This window comes from Thermobia domestica, chromosome 4 (genome assembly GCF_964235325.1).
Source record: "Thermobia domestica chromosome 4, izTheDome1.hap1.1, whole genome shotgun sequence".
Lineage (NCBI taxonomy): Eukaryota > Metazoa > Arthropoda > Insecta > Zygentoma > Lepismatidae > Thermobia > Thermobia domestica.
This window is the reverse complement of record NC_137457.1, coordinates 191,018,000-191,038,229: the sequence shown is the minus strand read 5'-3', so window position 1 is coordinate 191,038,229 and position 20,230 is coordinate 191,018,000. Positions and strand designations below refer to the sequence as shown.

The 20,230-nt window shown below is 34.6% G+C and overlaps 1 pseudogene; it reads right to left on the bottom strand.

Moving 5' to 3' along the window:
* Positions 1 to 1,393: 1,393 nt before the first annotated feature.
* Positions 1,394 to 9,743, bottom strand: LOC145682976 (nuclear cap-binding protein subunit 1 pseudogene; annotated as a pseudogene).
* Between the last annotated feature and the right edge of the window lie 10,487 nt (positions 9,744 to 20,230).

Below are 20,230 nucleotides of genomic sequence, written 5' to 3'. Positions count from 1 at the left end.
ATTTGCTTCAATGAAGTCAAACCAAGGAAACACCCTGAGAAAAGCACTTCATTTTGTTTAGAATAATGAGATTTATCACTCGTAAATTCGGAGTATCCTTCTTTCAAAATTTAAATGTTCTCATTTTCTTTAATTAAATAATATTTGTTATTTATGCTCTATCGACATTTCCAAATTCATTTAGATTATTGCATATTAACTAACTTTAATTATTAATAATTAGCATAATTTTTCCCTCCACCTTACCCATTTTAATGTTTAGGGCAGTTCACTCTATGTCCTACACACTCGGTGCTAGAAGTTCCACAAAGAAACAAACACACACAAATTAGTTTTCTCATAAATTGTCTTTTTATTGCTTTGCGCGTCTGATTAATCTAAAATATTATCAGAAATTTTAATCCAGAATTTTTAAAATATATTTATTTATTTATTTATTGTTTTTTTATTTTTGTTATTTTGTGCTTGTAAACGGAAATATAGAAGAAATCGGGGACAGACTTTGAAACAATAAATGTTTAAGGTGGAAGGTACAACAGTTCAGACAATAGACTTCCAATAGACTTCCATTGAGCTGCCATCAACAACGTAGGCCAACACTGCCGCGAACAAAGGGTAGTAATAAAACTTTGGACACTATTAAGTAGAGGGGAAGGGAAAGCCTTATTCCAGTCCCGTTAGTAACCATACTTTACAGCTGATCGGCAAGGGATCTATTTTTAAAAGGGCTTATTTTTTAAATACACTTTTTGTGCGTTTTCATTCCAGACAGCAATAAACTAACATTGTGCGAAATCAACAAAAGTGGAAGTTCATTTTTCTCATTTGACCCTAGACAGCAATTTATGCTTGTCGTTGAACAGTTTCTGTAAATCATTTGTTTTATACATGATTCAGGAAAGTAGTATACGAATGAATATGTTAAAGAATCTTTCCACTTTGTCATGGATTAAAAGCAAAAATAATCATACTTTCTTGGACAGCATTTTTTAAAAATAAGAGACAGGGAGAGAACAGAAGAAAGGAAGAATGCTGTATTCTTTTCACGCAAACGGGGTAATGTTATTATGAATTCTACATAGACTTCTTTTGGGGATTTTTTTTTTAATGTTCACATTTGAAGTCAGTTGTATTGTTCTTTTACCCCTAAGTTGTATAGTTTCTCGCGTTTTGCAAGAGATGAACAATACTTTAAAGATATTTTCTTTAGAACAGAATGGTTTAGAACCTCACTTGCCAATGAGCAATTTAGCATCCAGTTCTCAACAACATAGAATCAGTAAACACGCAAAATATGAAAAACTTGTTTTATCCCATTTGGAATACAAGAACGAAGGAAACCGTGCAAAATTATTGTAGTTTGCTTGAAATTGTTTGAAGCATTGGAGTTTTATCAAGTAAAAATGTCTGTAAGTTTTATACGGAACTACAATAAGAATCGAACGCATACATTAAAAATACATTTTACAAATTAAATTGCACAGTAGTATTTACATAACTGCGACACAAGAACCCAAACCATGTTGAAGTCATCCTGAACTGACTGTGAATTTCTCTACTCAATCAGTAAATTCACCATATTACAAAGTATTACGAGTTAAATTTTAGTAATAAAAGGCACAAACTCTCATTAAATGTCAAGATGTTATTGTCTTAACACTACAATGCATGATTTTTTTTTCTGTGAAAAAATCTGCAAGAGATAACAAAAATAGTAACGGAACTAAGCTTAATAGTGCCATCTATGCGGAAACTGTGGAATTGCAACTAGCTTCGAACGTCCCCAATCTGGTTCAACATACATTAATAACTACATATCGTTATGTAGGAAGCACGCTATTATGAGAGGGCGCGGTGGCTCAGTGGTAGAGCGTTCACCTCTGGTGCTTGGGGACCCTGGTCCGATCCCAGCTCGCGCCGTGTGGACTTTGTGGTGGACAAGCACCGTGCTCGTGGGTTTTCTCGGGATTCTCCCGTTTCCTCCCACTTCCTTCATTCCACCATTTCATTTATTTATCATCTTCACCGTCTGCTTTAGCCTAACCGGCATAACCGTGGGACGTAAAACTTAAAGATATATTAATAATTTCATTTCATTTCACACCATTATGTCCCATACCTGTCCCACTACGCATTGTAAGATTAAGACTTACAAGCAAAGGATACGATATCAGGACTCGAGTTGCGCAATAAGAGTTATATATTCTTAAAGCGCATCACGTAGTTAGTTAATTACCAAGTTATTAACTGTAGTTCGCCAATAGGGAAAAAGTGATGGGACTTCAAATGTAATATTGGGGTCTATGGCAAACACGAGAAAGAAAACGTTTCTCCCGTCTCCCTATGCATTTATGAAGATAAGATAGCAATTCAAATGACATGTTCAAGCCACACATTTGATGTGAAGAGTAGAAAGGATTGAATGATCCAAACAAAAGCAGTTTGTACAATGTGCACATCTTACAACAACTTACAAAGACCTGCAAATATGTTCCTGCTAATGTCACATTCACGAAGAAACTGATCCCGGCTGAATGCACAGGACTATGACAGCCCATGAACGTGTACTTTCTCCGTTATTACAAGAACTTTATCAAATTCGTCACTGATACAAACCCAGGACACTAACACCTGTCACCGTGACAAGTTCTTGGATCTAGGGCTCAATTACTATTCAGGAAACGAGATAAAGGGTTTCAGCTGTAGTAGAGTGCGAATAGATATGAGTACGCAGCATGTGATGCACCTGAGATGGCGTATGGATACATGTCCTGTGACAGCGGCGAGAAGCAGTATACATATCAACATTCGAACGTAAGTTTGGGTGAATTGTAAACATACTACCATAGACTAAAAGTTACTGTAGTACATTCGTTAGGATGTACAACGCTGACCCCCCTCATACAGATTATATAGGCAATAGCAGTCAGATTGGCTCCTTTATGGATCAAGGCTCAGTACTCAATTCACATAACAACGAGTGCAGCAATAACAGGTGAAGGCGGGTTAGAGCACAGTAGGGCACGTTGTTTTCTATATTACAATAGAATGGGGAGGCATGTCAATGTTTTACACCCTTCGCCATTCGTTATAATGTGCAACATAGCTTATGTACGGAAACAAAGAATACATAAGTCATCTGTGTACTTAGGAACAGCGTTACAAAACAATGTACGATTTATTATTATGGAATTGTAATACAAAGGGAGACTACTTTGTACTGATCACCGAGCATAGATTAGCGCCTCCTTTTTTTCACCACCAGTAAACGTTTTAACGACACACGTTTGCAGGTTATTTGTGGCATAGTACTGTACCATTTGCTCTTGATTTAACGTAGGGGCTGCGGTAGCTCAGTGGTAGAGCGTTCACCTCTGGTGCCATCAGGCCCGTGCTTTGATCCCAGGATTCTCAGCTCGCGGCAAGTGAGCTTTCTGGTGGATAAACACAGTGTGCATGGGTTTTCTTGGGATTCTCCCATTTCTTCCCATTTTCTTCATTTCACTATCTTTTTTTAATTTCATCATCATTGTCTCCTTTAGCCTACCCAACACAACTGTGGGAAGTAAAACTCAAAGATTTCATTTATATTTTAATCCAAAATCCCACGCTTGTGCTCCAAGGCTAAGAGAGATAGTGATAGAGATGGATAATAATGTTGTAATGAAAATGTGGACGTATGTTTTTGGCAGTTTTTGCATGGGTTTGTGATCTTGTTTCCAATCTGAATTGAATCCTTAGCAGTGGAGTTTCAGCACATTTTTGAAGGGCAGAAACTGTCGCATGCCCTTGCCGTAATGAAGAAGGTGGAAGGTAGGGGCTGAGTCTTGGAACTCCGGACCTTTCCCAAAATCACTATTTTTATGTAAATTTTATCTACGTTTAGGGTCAATTTTACATATTTTGATACAATTTGTCCTCGTATTCAACTTGGAACCCCTCCGAAATAAATTCCTGTGTGCGTTTCTTGTAGGAGGAAACCGGAGAATCCTGGAAAAGCCCACAAACACGGTGTTTTCTCATGCAGGCAACTTTTTTTTATGGTAGAGAAGTAGGCATATTGGACTGCGATGGCTCAGTGGTAGAACTAGCCTCCCATGCATGGGGTCCCTAGTTTGATTCCACTTCCGTCAAATGAGCAGTGTGAGTAAACATCTTATGTGTGTTTTCTCGGGATTCCCTCACTTTCTTCATTACACCATTTTCGCTCATTATCATCATAACGTCTCCCTGAGCTTCGTAGCATAAGCGTGGGACGTTACATTCCAGCAGAAATTATTACCGTTATTCTGAAGTAGGCGGATAATTCTTGAATCTGAATTATCAAGAACTTGGTATAATGTTGGAGGAAACGGTGGAATCTTGAGTAAACCACGTCGATGAAAAAGAAAAGTCTTGAGAAAATGGACAGTGATAAAAAGGAAAATGTTGAATTGTCTGATGCAGTAGGAATAAGTAACGCACCTAAAGTACAAGTTGTCATGGTATTCGTGGAATTTTCTTGAGTTAAAGATTTAAATGTGTTATGTTTTAAAGAATATCTATAACTATAGGTGTTTATTTAATATACATTCTGGGTGTATTAATAGTTTAAATTTTTTGGCATGTTTATATTTTGTTTATATCCTTTTACGTCTTCTCCTACTTCAGAACCCCGTTTCTGTGCACCGTTTCTTGCTTTTGAGGAAGATATTTCTCAAACCTTTTTGAGAAATGTATTTCTCAAATCTTTTTGAGAAAAGTATTTCTCAAAGTTGGGATTATACGTCTCATTTCCTGAAATGTTACTTTCTCAATTTTAAGAAAAAATGCATTTTTTCTCAAATTTGAGAAAGCATTTGCACTCTCAGAAATGAGACATAATTCCTCGCATTTGAGTCATTGTTTCTTAAAATGATTTAAGAAAATCGAAATCTCACTTTTAAGAATGTATTATTCGGTGCACAGGTAAGAAACGGATGTTCTCAAATACGAGGATTTTTTCTCGAATTTGAGAAACTATTTTTAACAGTGTAAGTGGTACCGAGTGGTGGAAATTACTTGTACACTCTTTTTCTTTTACCATGTGATCATTACTACTGCATTTCAGACCTTCCAAACAACATAAATAAAAATATTTAATTTTCAGTGAGTTCACAGATTCCTTCGCTCACTATTTCTTCAAGGAAAGGAACAGGCTTTCAAATGAGACAACTTTCACAGTTCTCTTATAAAAACTAACACAGTGATTGAACAAAGCTTACGAAGAAAATCTTTAACTGTGGCCACAACTGACCCTTTTGTCTTAGTAGATATAAAATGTTCCATTCAGTGTTCATCTTTCATGAAATAATATATTTATAATTTCCCTTTTGAACCTAGTCAGGCAATCAGAAGAAATATCTATATTATTTGTCATTTTTAAGGGTCTCTTGTAGGTTGTACTAATCCTCCATTTTGGTGACTTATTTAGGATATTCGTCCTTGCTTTTGCACAATAAAAGAAATTATAGTTTTCTGGACCTGTTTTTTACCTGATACGATTATTTGGAAGATTTATTTTCTACCTTGTAAGCCATCACTTACCATTTTCGCTCCATGGATATCAACATTAAGACCAGAAGTACTGGTAAATTTGTTTAACCTCAGATTTTACGTAGTAGAATGAGAGGGTAGAGATGCCTTTCCTTCTGACACTGAGGATTCCCGTTTAGTCTATGGCTTGCACGCTTGCCTTCGGTGAGCGTGGTCCCGGGTTAGACTTCAGGTGGAGGTGCAGTTAAACCAAAAAGTGGTTCGGCTTCCACTATAATCAGTAGGTCTACGACTCCTTTTGGAACCATGCGATAACCGTGAAATGCCAAACAGCTAAATTCTGACGTTGAATCAATTAAAAATGTCACTACATATTACTACATTTTTTCTTTTCATGGAGATCAATGTCAAAACCGAAGGAGGTTGATCTGTATCATCTACGGTTTGAACAGATAGTTATCAGAAGAATACAAATATATTCTAGGCATGCTGAATCGATTCCAAAAGACTGCTTTATGTCTCTCTTCATTTTTGTTTTATGAAAATTAATATTTAAACCGGAAATGGTTGATTTCTACTACTACTTTCGGTTTGAATAGAGGATCAAGGAAGGAAAGCGAACCTATTCTTCGGACGCTGAATTGATTCCGAAGAAATTGCTTTCCCATATCTCTTACCTGCTTTCCTCTGTGAATATCAGTATTGAAACCGGAAGAACTGGTAAATTGTTACCATATTTAGTATTAGTAAAGCGATATGGATCGAGCGATATGGATCATTTTATTTGACACGGTGAAACAAAACCCGAAAACCGCTTATCGCTAATTAATATATTTTTTTACTTATAGTGATAAATGTGGAAACCGGAAACATTTGATTTTTTCCATTTCGGTTTCGATGGAGAGTTTCTGAGAAGAAGAAACCTGTTACTGGAACTCTAAATCGGTTTCGAAAACTGTTTCTCGACATCTTTGACTGTTTTTGATGAATGAAGTTTTTACTACTGCCGATTTGTGTTGGAACTGGAAACAGTTGATATTTCCCCTTCCAATTTGAATAGACTTATCAGTGTTAGTGGCGCCATACGTGGGGTTAACCGGTGCCCCATCCCAAACTCCAAATTCTGGTTATCCCTCTCGTAGAAAAAAAAACAGTGTATAAGTCATGATTGTACGTGAAGGGGCCCTGGGACCCAGTTTTCCTTACACCGCCACTGATGAGTGAAAGAGAAAACTTCTCTTGGAATGCTGAATTTTTATTCCCAAAAAACTGGTTCTTCACACCTGTTTCCTTCTACGTTCTATGGAAATCAGTATTAAAACCAGAAACAACTGATTTGCACCACTTCCGGCTTAAGTACAGAGTTAACGGAGCACAAAGAACCTTTATTTTTTGGAAAACTGCTTCTCTATGTTTCTTAAACTTCTTGTTCTAAGGAGATCAATATTGAAACCGGAACAAGTTAATTTCCAGTTTAAATAGAGGAAAAGGAAGTTTCTCGTTGGCAGGGATGTGGCTAAGGGGGGGGGGCACCGGCCTCCCCAAATCTTGGCTTGCCCCCCCAAATATGTATTTAAAATTATATGTTACAAATTGTTATTATCCGACAATAAATGAAAAAAATATCCATATTAAACCGATATTATTCATACTTCTAAGAAAAGATTTTTAAATAATCCATTTATAGGTATTTCTTAAGGCCGTGTCTAACGTTTTCAGCTGAGATCATCAATCTTTATATAATAACATGGTCAACTTCTTTCCAAAATATTATGAAAACTGTTTGTCTTATGCAATTCAAAATTTTTCCAGATATTAGCCTTCCCCAATACTACATGTTCACTTTTTTATTTTTAATCTAGCTCTTGTAGTTCATTAATATTACTTTTTATAAATAAATATAACAGCGTTGGAAAGCAAATAAGAATAATTTATTTTCCTGTTCGTGGAGGTGCAGATACCTGATCCATTCACACCATTGTTCCTCAGTGATCTTCAAAAAGTTGGTAGGGGAGGGAAACAAGTTACGAAATGAGATAAGATAGTTTATCTAAAAATGCGTGGAGTGCATATCTTCGAAGTTATGTTCGTTGACAACCCGATCATATGGTCGGAAGAACAAAAGGTTGCGGGAGGCAAGACTGGCTGCTGAAGAAATAAGACATTCTTATCTATCTATATATCTTTTTAGTTGTATTTTGTAACAAGCATGCTTGTCAAACAGCGTGTGCTTTCCCTATTTTCCTATTTCAACTATTTTTGATCCTAAATCTTGATTCTTGAGTGGTGCAGAAAGGAGGCACGTCAGAGGAATCGCAAAACTAAAAGCATTATCATCAATATTTTGCTTTCCAAAATAAGGAATATAACTTTAAAAAATAAAACTTTAAAAGAAATATCTGGGAAGATGAAAGAACAAATCATGGCATTTCATGCATGTGCATAACAGCAATAGGCATATACAAAATAAATAAATGAATAAATATTACACTATTTCTGATGGTCTAGATCATTTGGATCCGAAAGTGGTATTCCAAAAATAAGCAAGTGAAATAGGCCTATTTTTACTTGATTTTGACTGAAAACTTGATTTACAGAATTATATATATATATATATATATATATATATATATATATATATATATATATATATATATATATATATATATATATGTGTGTGTGTGTGTGTGTGTTGTGTTGTGTTGTGTTGTGTTGTGTTGTGTTGTGTTATATAGTATATTTGGACTCAGTTTTCTCATCAAAGTTACGTTACGTCTTATGAATCTACAATTAAGTCACTTTTGAACAAAGAGATGATTATCGTTGTGTAATATGACTAAAGCATTTTGGTGAAGGGCGATTAACATTTTATTGATTTTGGCTTCAATATTTTGTAAACCTTTTTATATTAAATGCAAATAAAAGTCTATTCCCAGACTGGTGCTGTAGGTCATTCACACGTGCAAAGAAATTAAGGAAGTCTCATAATAATTTAAAACTATGTCCAGTTAAAACATTCTTTTAAATAGGAAATATAAAATTATGTTATGTAGCAATGTATCAAGGAAATAATAACACTTCCTACTTCACGTTATGAGGTAATTATAAAAATGTAATGGTAAGCGGAAGAAATGACGCTACCAAAAAAAGGAAGAAAAGGTAGGTGGACAAAAAGGAGTAGGGAACTAAAAAAAGTGTTCTGAAGTGACTATCTGACTAGAAGGATCGACATCTCAAAAATCTTCACTCGTCAAAGTCTGGGTGAGTACAATGCTGGTTACTATTTGATATCACACCTTATTATTCGACCTTTTCACAAAATTCGTTTATTTCTTATCCTATCTTCAAAATTCATTATAAAAGCTATTATAAATTTTAACGTAAGGCCACAGCACCAGATTTGGGTGATTATCTGATCTGATATCTATACTTATATTTCTACAATTATAACCATCTATTTTAACTATTTATTTGCTCTACCTAAAATTAAATCGTCAAGTTTGTTATAAGGAAAACTTTTCAAATTGCCCCCATGCTAATATGGTTATTAATACATTGAGTTAAGTGTGGATAAAATTGTATATGTCAACGTCCGGATTTCGGTCCAATATGTTGGCATATGTTATGGTGAAGGCGCCGGGTAACATAGGGCCCTCTGGACAATCGGTGTAGTTGAACATTCTAACCACAGCCCAAGGCATTGGATATTGATAGCTGTCATGACGAGGAGGAGGAAGAATAGTTGGCAAATTATGTTGCAAAGCCTCACATAAAATACTATCAAATGCCAAATACGGTCTTGGAATATGCTTCTCAGCCCAGTTGTCTTGCTTCAATTTCTTTATTTGTGCCCACAAACAATCCAAATACTCCTCTTGTTTATGAGTTGTGTCCGAGTTCCAAACTTTCAAAGCGGCATGATGATGTTTCGTTCTCTTTTGTAAATACACTCCTATTGTTACTAGTAGCCTTTCTAATCCATGTTCTTTCTTCTCATAAAGTTCTCTGCCAACCCATGGCAGCGTCGCGAGAATAGCAAACACATACCAATCTTTTCGAACCTGTGGAATTCCATCTCCCAAAGCAGCATCTACCACATTATCCAATAACTGAAGAAGAAAACCAGCAGATATCACATGACAGTTGACAAGATCTGCCAAGAATCTCAGTGCATAACGTGCTGCATCCCATTTGCAGCCCTTCAATGCGTCCTTAAAGTTTCTTACCATTACTTCAACGAACTCTCCACCAAAGTTATACTTTTCGCATTAAGAAATCCAACCAGCGTTGTGTAAATTGTACATGTTTCTGGCATTTTCGTTGCACAGTCTGCAAAAATTCGCAAAATTTTTTGCGTAAACTTGTCAAGTCTGCCTCCAAGACGCTTGCCAATCCTTCCAGATAGTAGAACCGCCGCTACTTTTCCCCCAGTACCGTTATGTACTATAATTAATTTAGAAAGTCATGTCCTTTAATGGGTGTGTTGTGAGAGGGTCATTAGGGGTTGATGACATGATTACGTGGATTTGGAAAGTTCCTATGTTTCTTTTTTAGCTGTGATGACATGTATGTATTGTTGGAAAGGTCGTGTCCTCTTTTTCGAGGTTGTATACTGGATATTTTTAAAAAATAATACTGTAAATTTGAATTGGTTCGGTTTGAATTAAATCTGTTGATATTATTAAATTAATAATCCGTAGTAGTGATTAAATTAATAAAAATAATATTGAATATATTTATATTATTGACATTGAGATGAAGACATGTGTTGAATTACGTATTTATTTGTTAAAAATAAGATGTTCGAACAATATGTGAGAGAATAAAAGATATTCTCCTAATAAATTAGTCGGAGCAACTTATTTGATCATTTTATTAGAAGCTCAGAACACTTGCAGTGTGAACCTACAAATAATTTCGAAAATATTTTAAAAAATTGCGAACTTGCAAAATAAATTGTTTGTTTTACAAACACGTTGTTAAAAAATAAGGTGTTTGAATCTTGTATTATACAAATGGGTTTGACTAATAGAAACTCACATTGAGAAATATATATATAATTTGGAAAAATGAAATATTTGAGTCCCACCATTATGCCTGTTAGGCTAAAGGAGATGGTGATTATTTTATTTGTCGAACAATATGTGAGAGAATAAAAGATATTCTCCTAATAAATCGGTTTTTTATATTGCTTCGCTTTACAAAGAAAGCTCTTAAAAGTATATAGAAAGTGGGAACTTGCAAAATAAATCGTTTGCTGTGCAAACTAGTTGTTAACTTTAATTTGATCGCTTGCTAAGCAAGCTGAGAACACTTACAATGTGTAAATGTTTATGTGATACGTACTGAGAATGAACCTGGGACCCCAAGCTCCGGAGGAGAACGCTGTATTGTACTGAGAATGAACCTGGGACCCTTAGCACCAGGTCCCCAAGCTCCGGAGGTGAACGCTGTATTGTACTGAGAATGAACCTGGGACCCTTAGCACAAGGACCCCAAGCTCCGGAGGTGAAGGCTGTATGAGAGAATTATTGCAATCCTCACATGTAAATTGGAGAGAAAAAAATATGGGAGATAGGAAGTGTGTGTGTGATTTGAATAGTTTATTTATTTATTTATTTTGTTAATATTCATCGTTTTATTGATTTGTTTATTGCTTTTAGCTAACTCCGTGTTTACAGCCATGTTTCTTAGTTTGAAATACGGTGTGACTGAATTGTTTTTCCGTCTCTCACAGAAGGCTATCTTAGAATGAACACAGTTTTATTTTTGTAAATGGCATCACTTCCCGGTAAGTGACCTATACGCGTTCTCCCTTTGCTTACGTTAGAACTTTGACTGGTGACACACATAGAGTGTCAATGTACTTTTTTAATTTTATTTCCGCGTGTCAATATGTACTGAAATATCCTTAGACGCTTTCCCCTTGCCCGTGAGAAGTCTGAGTGGCGACATACTGAACTTTTTCCATTAACTATGATTGTCACTGCGATACTTATCTGCAGTGATGAAGACAGATAGAAATTTAATGTTTCTTCCCTTTTACAATATGTTTTGGACAAACACGTAAATGTATTTTTGTGTCAATATCTGATTTTGGCAATGTGAAAGTTTCACATGTAAGAATTTCCTTAATTAGTTGAGAAAGTGCGTATATATTTTAGAACCGCACATTGCTACAGGGGGCCAATGTCGATACTCTGTCCTGAATGAGGAAAAATGGTAGCTTTTCCTTGAAAGGTCATTTCCTGTTGAGATTTCTACATCGGTTGATGAACTTGGAAATAAGAAATTTCCTGGTGGAGCAATGAATAATTTGATGCTATCGAGTTTTAAACATGATGACTTTATTTATAATTAATGAAAACGGTTTTGAAAAACTGATGAAAAGCTGATGAAAACCTGATGTTGGGGGAGGGACACATTGAAATCCCTTATAAATACTATTGAAATAAAAGTTTATTTTTATTGTTCTTTACATACTGTCATAGTGCGTATTGAAAAAATTTTATTCTTGTGTTTCTATTGAAGTTTTTCGTCGTTGATTCTAACAGAACGAAGTTTGATTTTTTACGGTGAGAACTTTTTTTAAATGGTAAATTGACATGTATTATTCACTTAATTATAATGGAAGTTTTTTTTAATAATTATTGGTATACTACATGAGTTGCTTTTGAGAAACATTGTCGGGAAATAAACCTATGACCATTTTGTAATCATGACAAGAGGAATTTGTGATAGATTGCAAACACTTGAAATGTAATTGCGATTTTCTATTACTAAAGTTATTATTATTATTATTATTATTATTATTATTATTATTATTATTATTATTATTATTATTATTATTATTATTATTATTATTATGATTATACGGCTATGTTTCCCTTAAGAACCGCCATTATGATTTACCAAGGGCTAAAGACGGACCATTTACTTGTAGAGTTTTATTTGCTTAATTATAGTATGCTTAGTTACAATATGTTTGATTCATTTCTTACGATTTTTTTAACTGTTACATCGATTGTGTACTGAAACATGATCACTTTAAAATCAGTTATACCTAATATATATGTACGTTGTACAGAGGGGGCTTGAACTGCTTAAGTAAGATCATTTTGCCGATAGATGTTATAGAAGTACGCTTTGGTAACATAGCTGATAATCTTTTAGGAACGCAAATGTTTGAACAAAGACTAGTATTTGTAGAAAGAAAGAAAAAAGCTTCAGTTTGGGGAGGGGAGGGAGCGCTTTGCCCCACATTATAATTTAAATTTTCGTGTTTCAATAGTAAATATTACTGAATGTTAGTTATTTGCGGGGTGGTAGTCACATAGCGCATACAATAGCTTTAATGTTAAGAAAGAAAGAGAAAGGATGAAAATTTTACGGACCCCTAAATACATTGGTTATTGAACACTGTCTTTTGATTTTGAAAACTTGTTGTGTATTCTCGAAGCAAAATGAAATGATGTACTCCTATTTGTAGCATGTTCCTCAATGAGGGGCTTTTGCCTGCCAGATAGACATCCATAGATTTTAACAGTATTATATTATAGCAAAAAAAGAGAATTATGTATGGCTATTTGTAGTATAACCCTATAACTGGTGGGGGCCCTTTCCCCTTAGTTACGGGCTCACTTAGATTTTAACAGTATTATATTATAGCCAAAAGAGAATTATGTACGACTATTTGTAGTATAACCCTATTACTGGCGGGGGCCCTTCCCCCTTAGTTACGGGCTACCCTAGATTTAAACAGTATTGTATTACAATGAAGCGAATTGAAATGATGTATGGGTATTCCTAACATGTTTTTATAATTGTGCGGCTTTTGCCTCCCAGATAGACATCCATAGATTTTAACAGTATTATAGCAAAATGAAATTACGTACGACTATTGTAGCACGTACCTATAACTGGCGGGGGCCCTTCCCCCTTAGTTATGGGCTTACCTAGATTTTAACAGTATTATAGGAAAAGGAAATTACGTACGACTATTGTAGCACGTACCTATAACTGGCGGTGGCCCTTCCCCCTTAGTTATGGGCTTACCTAGATTTTAACAGTATTATATTATAGCAAAAAAAGAGAATTATGTATGGCTATTTGTAGTATAACCCTATAACTGGCGGGGGCCCTTCCCCCTTAGTTACGGGCTCACTTAGATTTTAACAGTATTATATTATAGCAAAAAGAGAATTATGTACGACTATTTGTAGTATAACCCTATAACTGGCGGGGGACCTTCCCCCTTAGTTACGGGCTACCCTAGATTTAAACAGTATTGTATTACAATGAAGCGAATTGAAATGATGTATGGGTATTCCTAACATGTTTTTTTACAATTGTGCGGCTTTTGCCTCCCAGATAGACCACCATAGATTTTAACAGTATTGTATTATAGCAAAAGGAAATTATGTTCGGCTATTTCTACCATGTTTTTACCAAGTGAGGGCATGTTTCCCATTAGTTAGTCCCTACAATTGTGGGTATTTTTGAATAGGTAATAACATGATGATAATTATGTTCAACTGAAGGGCCCTATGTGTTGGTGGATCCCCCTTAGGAATTTGTAATATAATGAACGTTTCGTGGTTTACTGATAGAAGAAGCAGCTATGCCCTCACAAACTATGTTTTATTAACAGAACACAACTGCGAGAAGGGTTCTTGGTACTTATTTAATGCTATCAGTAGTATTTAACGGATAAAAAGAAATATATATATCATACTTTACCTTTAAAATATAAAAATATATTCAGGACTAATAACGAAATACGTCAACACGACACACGGGGCTAAACTAAACTAAAGTTAATTTAAAATTTTTCCGATAGGTGTCACTGTTAGTTGTGGTGGGGGGAGAACACTTGATAGAACAAGATATAACATGTATTTGATGTGTACGCTTATCATTTTTTCTTACGTCGCCGTGCGTTATAGATCACAGAGAAAGCTTTCCTGATTATTAAATAAAGTGTACGGGATTATCACTATAGTTATCGAATCCTGTTTTATTAGAGACATTGAAGCTGTGCTAATCGTTGTGTGGTGCTAGCAATCACATTAAAAGTACCGACCATCGCAGAGTCGAGATTCCTTGTTCTTTTTTTTTGTGGATTTGTGAACGGAGAACTAAGCCTTGAAAGGTATGTATTTCTTATGGTTATTGTGATTTTTTTTAAAAAAAGAAAGAAATTATATACTTTTAATTGTACTTGAGTTGAATTTAACCAATATTAATGACGAGAGAGACTTTTTCACTCTCTCTCTCTCTCTCTCTCTCTCTCTCTGTGTGTGTGTGTATGTGTGTGTGTGTGTGTGTGGATATTTTTAATAGAATAGTTTACAATTCAATATAAGTGAATATATTTACTGATTTTTCATAAAGTGACTTGATTGATTTCTATTTATATATCAATAATTAACTAAAGATGATTATTTTTTTCTTTTATATGATATTATCATGTGAGCGTTGCTTAAAAGAAGTATTTATTTGATCTTTTTATTAAAGCGGAGTTGATTACTCAAAATAGTTTTTGTTTGTTTTATTTTTAGATGGATTTCTTCTGCCCGGCTGAAGAATTAAATATGATAGATGAAATCTACCTGCAAGAGGTCTTGCGCGGTCTCAACGAGTACCCTAGGGTTTTTAGTACGTGGAAAGCCATTATGGAATTAAACAGATTTGGCCATAGGGGATCGGTGAGATGCGAAGCCATATTGCGGACCCTTCGTGTCTTTGAAGGTAATGATGCACTACTTCTCCAGCACTGTGTAAGCAGTGCTGACGTACTGGACTTGATTGTGTACGGTTTTTTCCGTACTAAAGAATCGTATGAATTGGCTCTAGATAAAGTTATGTATTTATTAGCTTGTGGGGAAGGTCAGGTAGATAGGATAAATGATACAGAGGTATCTGAGTTTTTTGATTTTGGCTCGCGATTTGTTTTGGAACCATGCTTAATCCCATCTGAAAATAATAATGCCATAGTCATGACCCCTCAAGAAACTCATAACTTGAGTCCTAATAATTTATATTTGTTAACGAATGAAGATTTAGCTTTTCTAAATGATAAAGCAGATGGGATTGGCAATTTAAATTCCGTTGAAATACCAATTGAAGAGGAAATGAGGAGATTGGTTGAAAATGAGGACAATGTTGTGGTTATACCCACGCAACAGATCCAGGGAGAAAATCCTGTATACAATCCAACTCAATATTGTGTACAGGATAGTCATGACTATGGGAACCAATTGATTTTTTCTCCTCAGCCTGGACCGTCATCTGCTAGTGTCCCACCAATGGTTGGACATGGCAACGTAAATAAGAAAGTACAAGTAGTACTACTGGTAGTTCTAATAGTGGTAGTACAAGTGGTAGTAGTAGTGATAATAATAATGGCGGGGATAATCAAAAAAATAGTAATTTCGAAGTTGTAAGACAAAGCAGACAAAGGTTTCGTAAGTTTCATCTTATGGGCCATGAAATTGTCGTCAGACCTGTGGGTGATGAAAGGAATATTAATAACCCAGAGGCCTATATCGAAATTTTAATCGGATTTGCGTTGGAACATGTGATCTCCAATGCACGCCCCATGGACTACATTGGTTTATACATAGATAGTACTAATAGTACTAATAACAAACCAGTGTATGTGCCGTTTAGTAGAAAGGGCAATTTCACTGCTAGAACAGTCCTCACTTCAATCGAACGAGTACTAAATTCGAATGAAGTGTTCCTTTTAGGGGAAGAAGTATTGTTTCGATTCCATATAGCTGAGAATTTGCACGGCCAGGGAAGAAATACTACATCGAGTGCCGTTGACAAGTATGGAAAATACCAAGATTATTTGGAAAAGCGATTAATTCGCATTGAAAATAAGAATATGTACTGCCTCCCCTTGGCCATAATATATGGAATAACAAAGCATACCTCAAGTAGTAAAGTTTTATATAATTTAAAAACAAAAGATTATAATAAGCGGCTTTTTAAAGCTGAAGTTCTCTGCGAAATGGCAGGAGTTAACGTTCAAAGTAAGCAAGGTTGTGACTTCTCTGATTTGGACCTCTTTCAAGCATATTTGAAAGGGGAGTATCAAATCGTAGTTTATGAGGAGGTTGAAAAGAATAATCTGGAATATATAGTACGTTACCCGGGAGAACATGCAGAAAATAAGATTTTTATCCTATATCAAAGAGGTAACACTATTGGTCATTTCGAACCCATTCGTAATATTAGAACTTTTCTCAAGGCACGGAAGTATTGTTATTATTGTTTGGAACCTTATGGTGAAAGATATCGGGCACACAAGTGTAAAACTCGTTGCACTTTTTGCGAACATACTCACGAACGGGACTATACTGCAAACAGAATTAAATGTAATGCATGCAATACAGAGTTTGCTGAGGGTACATGTTTTAACAACCATGTGACACGTAATAAAGCGGCTAAATCCGTATGTGATAATGTAAAGCTCTGCATCGATTGTGGTATCATCTTTGATAAGAGGGGGCGAAAATCTGAACACATGTGTGGTGAACATTTTTGTTCAACATGCCGTGCGTATGTTGATACAAATCATACATGTTTTGTTCCGAGACAGCAACCTGTTCATACGAAAAGGGTTATGTACATCACCTATGCTGTAGAGACAATGTTGAAGGCACCAAACGAGCGCGGTGAAAGGGAACATGAAGTTGTACTGGTGTGTTGTCATCATGTATGTCACGTCTGTATAAGGAAAGATATCGATGAGCCTTGTAAAACGTGCGGTGACAATATTGGAAATCGTTCGTTTTCTTTTAAGACAATGACGGATTTTATTAACCACGTGTTAGTAGAACGTCCTGTCTTTCAGAAGATCGTGGCGATCGCTCATAATGCATCCAGATACGATGGCCTCTTCTGTCTTAGAACTCTAATAGAAGACCAGCATATTGTACCTAGTGTTCTTATCCAGCATATTGTACCTAGTGTTCGTATCCTAGTGTTACCTAGTGATCTTAGTGTGTACCAGTGATTTTTTTATTGTTTCATATGCCAGAGCAGCTACGCTGTGATCATTTTGTTTGTTCGTTTGCTGTGCAAACAATACATATGTAATCTAGTCATTTCAAGCTTTAATTTTATCTTTTATTTCCTCACATGTATAACATGTTCGAAAAATATGTGAATGTATGAGTGTGTATATAAAGCAGAGTCTCTATTGTATGCATTCATTTGATTACAAGATGTTAAAGTTTCAACATCCCTCTACTATTTTAATTACTGGTCCTTCAAGGGCTGGTAAAACTTGTTTTGTAAATCGTTTACTTAATGAATGTGATCAAATGTTTAGTATAAAATTTAATGATATTGTTTGGTGTTATGGTGCAGTAATACCAAAATTAGATGCAAATGCAAAAATACGTTTTGTAGAGTGAATACCTGACATGAATAATATTGAAATTAAAGAAAATTCATTATTAATACTTGATGATTTAATGTCGGAAACTAATGGCGATGTTGCTAATTTATTTACAAAGTATGCACATCATAAAAAGTTAATTGTAATATTTATTATTCAAAATTTATTTCCAAAAGGAAAACATGCACGTGATATTAGTTTAAATGCACATTATATTATAGTATTTAAAAATCCACGTGATAAATTACAAATACAATGTTTAGCAAGGCAAATTATGTGTCGGTATAGTAAAGAAGTCGTGAGTGTGTTCGAAGAAGTAACACAATAGCCTCACACTTATTTATTATTTGACTTGACACAAAAAAACAAACGATGCATTGCGAATACGTACAAATATTTTTCCGAATGAAATCATGCATGTGTACGCTAACGTAAAAGACATGCATACAGAAATTTTTGTTTAGTCTGCATCAAGATGTTGAAGGTGAAACAACACTACAGCACGCTCCGTGCTCTGTGCAAATGCAAAAATGCAAAACGAAAACAAATTTTACAAAATGCTTCAGGGGATTTAATAAGAACAATATCTCAAGCAGCTAAAAACATAATAAAAGGAAACATTCCTTTAAATTCTCGTCAGAAGCAACGTTTACGTAGACATAAAAAGATCTTACGTGCTCTATCTCAACAGCGTACTGCATTGAATAAAAAGAAGAAGTTGTTACTACAAAAAGGTGGTGCGCTTCTACCGTTAATCTTGGGACCACTTCTTGCAGCAATAGGAAGTAGTATTTTCTGTCGTCAAATATGTCAGAATTAGGTAAAATGATTTTAGTTCCTGAAAATGCTGTACATGAAATTCAATCAAATCTTAAATCCATAGATTCACATCAGTCACGTTTAGATGAAGAAATGAATAATATCTTAAAACGTCGTGATCGTAGTGTACAACAAAAGTGGAAATTATATCAACAAGCTTTGCATCGATATTTACAGTATACATCTTCTTCTTCACATAAACCTATTACTTTACCTATCATTCAAGAAGAAGAAGAAGGAAAATTTTCATCAAGTTCCAAACAAGATAGCAATACTTCTATTTTACCATTTGTATCAGACATTTTACAATTAGTACCGAAAACACTTCGTAGGAAAACAGATCTATTATTAAAACAGTTGACAAGTTCTGATAAAATTCAGTGGGATAAGTCTGGCATTGCACGTATTCAAGGAAAAACAATACCAGGTTCAAATATTATAGATTTAGTAAATGATGTTCGTACAAGAAAATATTCAAGAAATCCTTTAGGTATGTATGAATTTAAAAATTTATTAGAAGATCTTAATGTTCCTAAAGAATTTATTGGTACACCTATTAGCACACCAGCATCAAAAGTGAATAGTAGTAGTAGTAGTAGACAACGTATTCGTAAGGTAAGAAAATCTACTAGTCCTGCAGTAGTTGCTAATTTATTTAAACAGTGGAAAGAATATAGTATGTAAAAATGACAAAATTATCAAAAATATATTATGATTATTCAAATCCTGATTCTTTGTCAAGTATACAAATATTACAACGCAAAACAAAGTTATCTAAAAAGAAAATTAAGAAATTGGTTAGCTTCTGAAGATGCTTATACATTACATGCACCAGCTCGTAAAGTTTTTGAACGTAAAAAGTATTATGTTAGTGCACCAAATGAAACATTACAAATGGATTTAGCAGATATGCAAAATATTGCAAAGTATAATAATAATTATAAATATATATTATGTTGTATTGATATTTTTTCACGTTATGCATATTGTGTTCCGTTAAAAACAAAGAAATGTCCTGAAATGGTAAAAGCAATAACAAAAATTTTTAAAAATTTCAAGTTACCCGTGTTTAACGTACAAACAGATTTAGGCGGTGAATTTTATAATCGTCATGTAAAACAATTGTTTAAAGAATATGAAATTAATCATTATAGTGTTCATTCCGAAATTATGAACACTATAATTAGCACTATAATTATGAGCACTATAATTATGAACACTTTTATTATGCGCGTTAGCAGAACGATTTATACGTACATTAAAAGAAAGATTGTATCGTTAATTTACTGCAAAGAATACTTATCGTTATATTAATGTGTTAGATCAAATTGTATAAAATTATAATCATTCATACCATTCAAGTATTAAAATGGCACCTGCACAAGTAAATGATTCCAATGTGAATCAAGTGTGGGAAACATTATACGGGAATAAAAATAATAAAAAGAATATAACATGTAAATTTAATGCGGGTGATTATGTACG